Source organism: Diplotaxodon limnothrissa, linkage group LG10 (genome assembly GCF_057381915.1).
Source record: "Diplotaxodon limnothrissa isolate DT_005_m linkage group LG10, D_limnothrissa_male_GT1.1, whole genome shotgun sequence".
Lineage (NCBI taxonomy): Eukaryota > Metazoa > Chordata > Actinopteri > Cichliformes > Cichlidae > Diplotaxodon > Diplotaxodon limnothrissa.
In genome coordinates, this window is record NC_140605.1 from 18,953,400 (window position 1) to 18,961,569 (window position 8,170).

Sequence of the window (8,170 nt, forward strand, 5' to 3'; positions counted from 1 at the left end):
GTTTCAGTTAAAAACATAAAATCAAGGCTGTGCTCAGTGATTAAATCATTAATTAAAAATGTTTTCCCAGCTAGAGATCTAATGTTTAATAAAGCCAACTTAAGTGTTTTAGAGGTATTACTTGTCCCCTCATGTTTGGGAGCAGTCTGTGGCACACAAGGTATGTTTACTATGTTTAAAGATCTTTTAGAGTGCAGCTCTCTGTGTTTTGACCAGGCCACATGTCTCCTGTCACCTAAAAGTACAGAAATTTTAAAACCTTCTAGTAAACAGGGTCCCAGCTTCTCCTGGGAAAAGTCATCACTGCCATAATCCTCACAGCCCGGACCCTTCACACATCACACATCAGACTGCGGAGACAGGGCATGAAGAGGAACTAAGGGGGGCGAGGCTGGGCAATGTGACTTCGATTGCTCTGTTGAGGGTGGGGCTCGATGGCGAACCTTTGGCCGCTCTGGTGGGGGGTTTATGGGGGACAAAAAGGGATTGGGACGGGGGGTAGATCTGAGCCCAGCATTGACCCGCTCCATCATCTCCTCAGTGAATTTCAGGTGTGGGGAGGAGGGAGAAAGGGAGGGGGAGGAGGGTGATGGCCTGTCAGGGGTTTGGGGGACTGGGGAAGGTCGTGGTCCCTTGTCCTGGTCGTTGGTGTTGTTGAGAGAGTTGGAGGCAAATAGGGACCCCTCTTCTTGCCTTAGATGTCTCTCCTTTCTGAGGCTCTTCCTCAGATGCCATGGATGTCTCTCCTTTCTGAGGCTCTTCCCGGGTGGGGGCAAATGGAGCTCCTCCTCAAGGTTTCTGCTGGGCTTTGTCTGTTCTTGGAGTACTGTTTGTTCCTCTTTATGAGATAACTCCTCGTTTATCTCAGCCTTGGCACCAAGCACGGATGGATGACGTATGGAATAAAACAAGTTGGAGGTGAACAGTTTCACCCCTGACTTGTTAAAATTAAATCCATTTGCTTTGAACAGATGCCTGCGTTCCCAAAAAATATTAAAGTTGTCGATAAAATGCACTGAGTGGTCAGCACATGCTGATATAAGCCATTTATTCAGTGTAAACAACCTGCTGAATCTCTCGTCTCCTCCTCTGACCGGCGGTACAGGTCCACTGATGAATACAGCTGCATTCAGAGAGTTTACAGTATTTAATAATCCAGTAAAGTCCCGTTTCAGAACCTCCGACTGTTGTTTGGACACATCGTTTGACCCTGTATGCAGAACAATGTTTGTCACAGTTGGATATTCATCTGCAATTTGAAGAATTCTCTCCTTCAGGTTGTTGACCATATCGTTAGGAAAGCAGAGGACTTTAGTGTTCTTACCGCACATCCTTTGTACATCCTTTACGGCAGAGTCACCCACAATCAGAGTTTCAGGCCTAGCCTTTAGCTTTCCCTGTGGCCTTTCACTTTTCAACAGATTTTCAGACCTTATTTCGCTGCTTTTAGATGGATGGTTGTCCGATATAGATCCAGGGTCCTTTGATAGTGGAGCAAATCTGTTCTGCAGTTTCACATTCAGTTGTTTTGGAGGTTTGTTGTTAACCTTCCTATTCACGGTTGTCCAGTCCTGTTTCCTCCCGTATAATGAATGAGTTCCATACAGAAAGACACATTTCATGGAGTGCCTCTGTCAATGTGGCAAAGAGGAAATATTGCTTTGAAGAACATGACAGTTGCCCATCATCTTCTTCTTGCAGAAAGTCTGAGGGTGTGTTCAAAATGCATAACCCAGCAATAGGATTCAGTGCATTGTGTAGCTTCCACTGAAAAAGCATAAAAAAGGCAAACCTCATAGACAGAGGGAGAAAATGCCAGCATTACCAGCAGAAATATAACAGTTATCTACATTTATACTCCTCCTTATGCGTGTAGACATATGCCCAAATGTATGTGCCTAATGCACATTCCTGTATGCATGCAGCAGATATTAGTTTAGTTCCAAAAGGTCACTGCTTAACAGTTTGTATAAATTTTCATTGGATTGGCAGAAATATTGACATAATTGGACGTCCCTAGGAAAAGGGCATAGACATCACGGTGAAATAAAGCAAGATGAGTAATGGTAATGCAACGTGTAAATGAAATAGTGTCTATAGTTGCTGCTGAAGAACTCTGGCTCACACAGCTATCTATTTATATATAGGAAATTCTGCTGTGCACAGTACTCTGCAACACCCACCAAGTAATGCTCCAAAGTGTTTGATTGTTGTGTGCTATGCCTGTTTCAGCAGTGTTATGCTTTTCTGTGTTGTATTTCTACTCGCTGCACAATGCCAGTGCAGAAGCTAAACACGAAACATCAGATATTTTGATCTGATCAGAAAGGCTCATGCTTTATTTTATTATTCTTTTTACCTCACTCACTGTTGATTTTAACAGAAAAACTGGAGACTTATCTTTTATCTGTTTTTTTGTATTAATTTTTTTTAAATGAACAAAGCTTAGGCTGAGCATGACAAAGGGTCATCAGTTCAGGAGGGTAACACATCAGCTAAGATTTGCGTTGCACAAATATCTAAAACTAATAGAAAAAAAAAACAAAGGCAGTCCAAATAGGATAAAAAAGTAATACAATTCTCATTTCCTGTTAATCACTGACAGGCTCAGTGGGTCTTGGCAAAAAAAAACTCATTCTAGGTTATTGAAATAAACACAAAATACCCCAGCTTCAAACATGAAGAACTCTGAGATTATTCACTTCACCCCACCTCTCTTTCATTCTGCCTGTGTGGCAGTTCTTCTCTGCAGGCACTGGAGAGGCGGTGTGGGTTTTTTTCCTGTAAGGCAACACTGGCAACACCTGAGCCCAGTGTGCCAGTGCTCTACGAAAGACATTAGTTGTTTGTTTCGGTTCCTGAATGACATCATATACACCACTCATCCACCAATTTACACGACTGGAATTGGAAATTCAAAGAAATGAATACAGATATAAAGTATAATCTAAATTTAAAACATTTCTGCTAAAGTAACTTTTAAGAAGCGCTTGTTGCAGAAGACATGGCTCCAGTCTCAACAGTTTAAGCACAGTAGATCTAAACTTTAAGGACACTGAAAGCTTCCTCTCTGGTCCTAATGCTGTTCAACATATTTGAAGTGTCTCCATGAATAATTTTTCACAGTGTTAAAAAAATAACATTTTGCACAGATGTTAGCTAAAAGAATTTAGCCCATATTATTATTCTGATGTTCTGAAAGGCTCGCTGAATTTTACTTCATCTCCTCACAGTTATCTCAATGTCAGTGTTCTCTTCCCCGTGCATTCTTCATGCAGTGGTATTAGCCGCTTGACTCTGCACTAAAACATGTATCCTCTGATAACATCCTGCCTAACAACACCTTTTTATGCCAGGATGGAAAATTCATGATCATTTTCGGCGCGGTTACATGGTCACACGTTCGATAAGATTGCCCCTCATGCGAAAAGCAATAATGAATAATTATATGTGACAGCTACGGCGACTATACCTCAGGGGACAGCCCCAATGTCATTCTTTTAATGTTTACTTACTTTGCATAATCCCCAGCATACTGAGTGGTAATTAAATTTGAGCTGGGGAATAATTTGCCTGTGCTGTGTTAACATGGGAGAGAGCAAAGCACCAAAGCTGCTTTCCTGATATATATTCGGATGTTTCTCAAGAGAACACTGTACAGTAACATACATGACAACCTGATTGTATAGAGTGCAGAACACTGATGTGCCACCCTGCCCCAGCCTCTAACCACTATTAATGTTATTGATAGATCTATTTAACCTTGCTGTCGTAAATGCACTCCCCAGATCCTTTTTAGGAGACAAGACATTATCCTGGTGGTACACTGAGTGCAAACAAAATGAATCACTGATGCAAGTGAGTGGCCAAATGTATATCACAAAACATAACTCTCTGCCTCTTTCTCTCTCTCACACAGACACACATATGCACACAATTACCAAAACCTAATAATGCATAACAGAATAATTTAGTTGCCTGCATGTGCTGTGGATTTAGACGGTGGAAATCAGCTGATGGGAGAAAAAAAATTATGTTTTTCAGATTTTGTTTGAAAATATCAGTTTACATTAGTGATGTAATATATTCCCCTAACTGGTTGACAGTCCAATCTTTAAAAAAAAAAAATGTAATCCAACTTCTATGCATGACCCCCACTTCTCATGCAAAGTGCATGCAGTTAACAGCATATCATCGCTACTGACAGATGGGTGTTAAGGTAGCAGGCCAGTAAATGCGTGTCAAAGTGATGTTGAGATGAGAGCGCAGCAAAGAGCGACAGCCAGGAGCAGACAAGCTTCCGTTTTAATTACACGCTCCATTCACAATGAATCAGATGTTGCGCTCCAGTGTGGAAAGGATGTGTGAATACTTAAAAATAAGGTGTTGATTGATGGTGTACAGTTTGAAGCCTTTATAGCTAAAACTGAAGACAAGTTTTACAGGACTGGAGAAGGAAAAAACAGAAGGCCAAAAAAAAGAAAGAAAGTTGTGTGATACGTGGGTGTTTGGTCCTTGTGGCAAATCAACACATCCCTGTAACAAACCGACACGTCAGAGATAATTAGCAGCACACTCTATTTCTGCTTCATCGAAGTATGTGTTTCCACAACGCATGTGTACGCCACATAGACTCTGTGATATGAACAGATTTGACTTGTTTTCATACTCAAAAAGATACAATTTATTTTGCAGTTGCTTTGCATAGTTTAAACTTAGTAACAGCAGATGTGGGGGCATCCGGCATGTGCAAAAGTCATTAAGAAATGACCGTTATTTGATCTGTGAAAAAGAAAAGTCTCAAGATGTAGAGAACATGCATGCCAGCATGAACCTACTGTGATATTTGTTGCCAAAAACGGACTCAGTGCATTTCCCAAACGCATGTATTGTATATGGCACGGTCATTGTATTTAATTTTTGCTTACTGTTTAAATTTGTGTCACATTTAACATTTACATTGGTTTTATTTATATCTTCTCTCTTTAGTTGTATGATTTATTTATTTAACTGGTGCACAAAAATTTGCATTTGCTGACTAGCAAAAAAAAGCATGTTAAATCACAAACAAAGGGAAAATGAATTATTCTCAGGCTGCTACAGTCTTTGCTTTTGCTTTATATTGTTTTTTCAATTTGTCTAATATGATAATTTAATACTGTACTGTAGCATATATTATTCTTTCCATGTGACAAATCTTCATAGTCATATGAAAATTGTGCAGTAATGTCTTTAATCATAAGTGACTCACATAGAGTGTTTTTGCAGACAAAGTTAAACAGTTTAAAAGTAAAAATATTCTCATAATTTTTAAATATTTTTTCCATCGTTTGGTATTGTTTTACCTTCCCCTTTCTTTTTCTCTCTTTTTTGTCATATATCTTTTTTATTTAAAAAAAGAATCCCTGCTGTCCAGATTTAGCACCTCTCTTCCCCTCTGTCTCTTTTCACCTTCACAGTTCTGGATTCAATTCTTTGTTACTGTCTCTCTGTCCCGCATGTCCTTCCTCAAATGTAGTAACTGAATGAAGCTGCTGACAGTTAAAGCAGCCTCTCGTCACAGTGAAGTGGCAGTAAAGTGGTTTTATTGGTGACTTTGCCCTCCTCACACTCTCATCCTAAAATCGAAAGCACAAACAATTGTGGTCATATAAGACCATTATATGACTCTGGCAGACACCACAGAAGGTTTGAGAAACGGTAATAACTAATGGGCTCATCACTGCCTTTACCATCCGTTTAAGCTCTCCGAAAGTAAACATCCATGGAGTTTATAAGTGCTGGTTATTCCCCACTGTTCAGCTGCTCATTAACACAAGTATCTAATCAGCCAATCATGCTGCAGCAACTAATGCATTAAGCACATGATCAAGACAACCTACTCGATTTGCTGAAGTTCAAATCGAGTTTCAAAATGAGGACGATTTAAGTGACTTTGAACTTGGCATGGTTATTGGTGCAGGATGAGCTGGTCTGCGGATCTATTGGGATTTTCCCACACAATCATCTGTAGGAAAAGCACAAATAAAAGTGAGCAGTCCTCTGGGTGAAAATGCCCTGTTAATGCAGGAGGTCAGAGAGGAATGGCCAGACTGCTTTGAGCTAATAGGAGGAGAAAATTCACTTAAATAACCACCAGTCACAACCAAGGCATGCTGAACCTCGATGCTCTGAATGCAAAGCGTGTCTAATGCTGAAGCAGGTACAGCAACAGGAGATCTGATCCGGTCTGGAAAGCCTCAATTTCGCTGTGACATTTGGATATAGGGTCAGAATTTTGCATAAACATCATGAAAGCACGGATCGATCCTGCTTTGTACCAACAGTTCAGGTTGATGGTAGTGATGTACTGGTGCGGGGGATATTTTCTTTACAGACATTTTGGGCTCTTGGTATCAAATCATCATCATTTAATACAAACAAAGGATACCTCAGTGTTGCGTACCCATCATCTGATGGCTGCTTCCAACAGGATGAAACACCATGTCACGAAGTTGAAATCATCTCAAACTGGTTTCACGAACATGACAATGAGTTCTCTGTACTCAAATCCCCTCCACAGTCACCAGATCTCAAACCAGTAGAGCCCCTTTGGGATGTAGTAGTCATGGATGCACATGTGACAAATCTGCAGCAGTAAAGACCAAAATCTCTGAGGAATGTCTTTAACATCTTGTTGAATTTGGTGAGTGTACATAATTCCTATAAATAATGTGTATTTATTTATGTTTGCATGTGTGCATGTATAAGCTGTGGCTGCCTACAGAGGACGAGGCCTAAAGCTCTAATTAGTATGATTACAGCTCATTTCCCTTCTGCTGTCACCACAAACATATATTTCCAGACATAGCCAAAGCCTCTATATTTATAAGAAGAAAATCATCGTTTCTGCCAGAAAACAACATAACATAATTTGTCTGGGATGTACATGAAAGGCATCTCTAAAAAGGTTTGTAAGCATATTGAAACCAGGCTATAAAATTTTCTGTACTGTACACTTGTCACGGCTGGCGGAGGGAGCCGTGTGGTGTGGAGGAAAAGGAGGACCCAAAATGCAGCAAACTGATGATACGAGTGACGTTTTATTTACAGGGTGGTAGTGGCAAAAACAGGCAATGAAGCACGAGTAATTACAAACGGAAACCTAAACTGGGAGAAACTAAGTGACAAACCTGGGACCATACAAAGGGGTGCGGGGCAGAGAGACGCAGAGACAGGAATGTAGATTAACGCAGTGATACATGGATGAACGCAGACGAGCCGACAACGAACACAGACCGACACCCACTAAATATACACACACAAGGTAATCAGGTAATCACACACAGGAGGGAAGAACATCCATCCATCCATCCATCCATCTTCATCCGCTTATCCGAGGTCGGGTCGCGGGGGTAGCAGCCTAAGCAAAGAGGTCCAGACCTCCCTCTCCCCAGCCACCTCCTCCAGCTTGTCCGGGGGAATACCAAGGCGTTCCCAGGCCAGCCGAGAGATATAATCTCTCCAGCGTGTCCTGGGTCTGCCCCGGGGCCTCCTCCCGGTGGGACATGCCTGGAACACCTCGCCCAGGAGGCGCCCAGGGGGCATCCTTGCCAGATGCCCGAACCACCTCAGCTGGCTCCTTTCGATGTGGAGCAGCAGCTGCTCTACTCTAAGCCCCTCCCGGATGGCCGAACTTCTCACCCTATCTCTAAGGGAGAGGCCAGCCACCCTTCGGAGGAAGCTCATTTCCGCCGCTTGTATCCGCGATCTCGTTCTTTCGGTCACTACCCACAGCTCGTGGCCATAGGTGAGGGTAGGGACGTAGATCGACCGGTAAATTGAGAGCTTCGCTTTTACACTCAGCTCCCTCTTCACCACGACTGACCGGTGCAGCGTCCGCATTACTGCAGCCGCAGCCCCAATCCGTCTGTCGATCTCCAGCTCCCTTCTCCCATCACTCGCGAACAAGACCCCGAGATACTTGAACTCCTCCACTTGGGGCAGGAACTCATCCCCGACCCGGAGTGGGCACTCCACCCTTTTCCGGCTGAGAACCATGGCCTCAGATTTGGAGGTGCTGATCCTCATTCCCGCTGCGTTACACTCGGCTGCGAACCGCTCCAGTGCGAGCTGGAGGCCCTCACCCGATGAAGCCAACAGAACCACATCATCCGCAAAAATCAGAGAT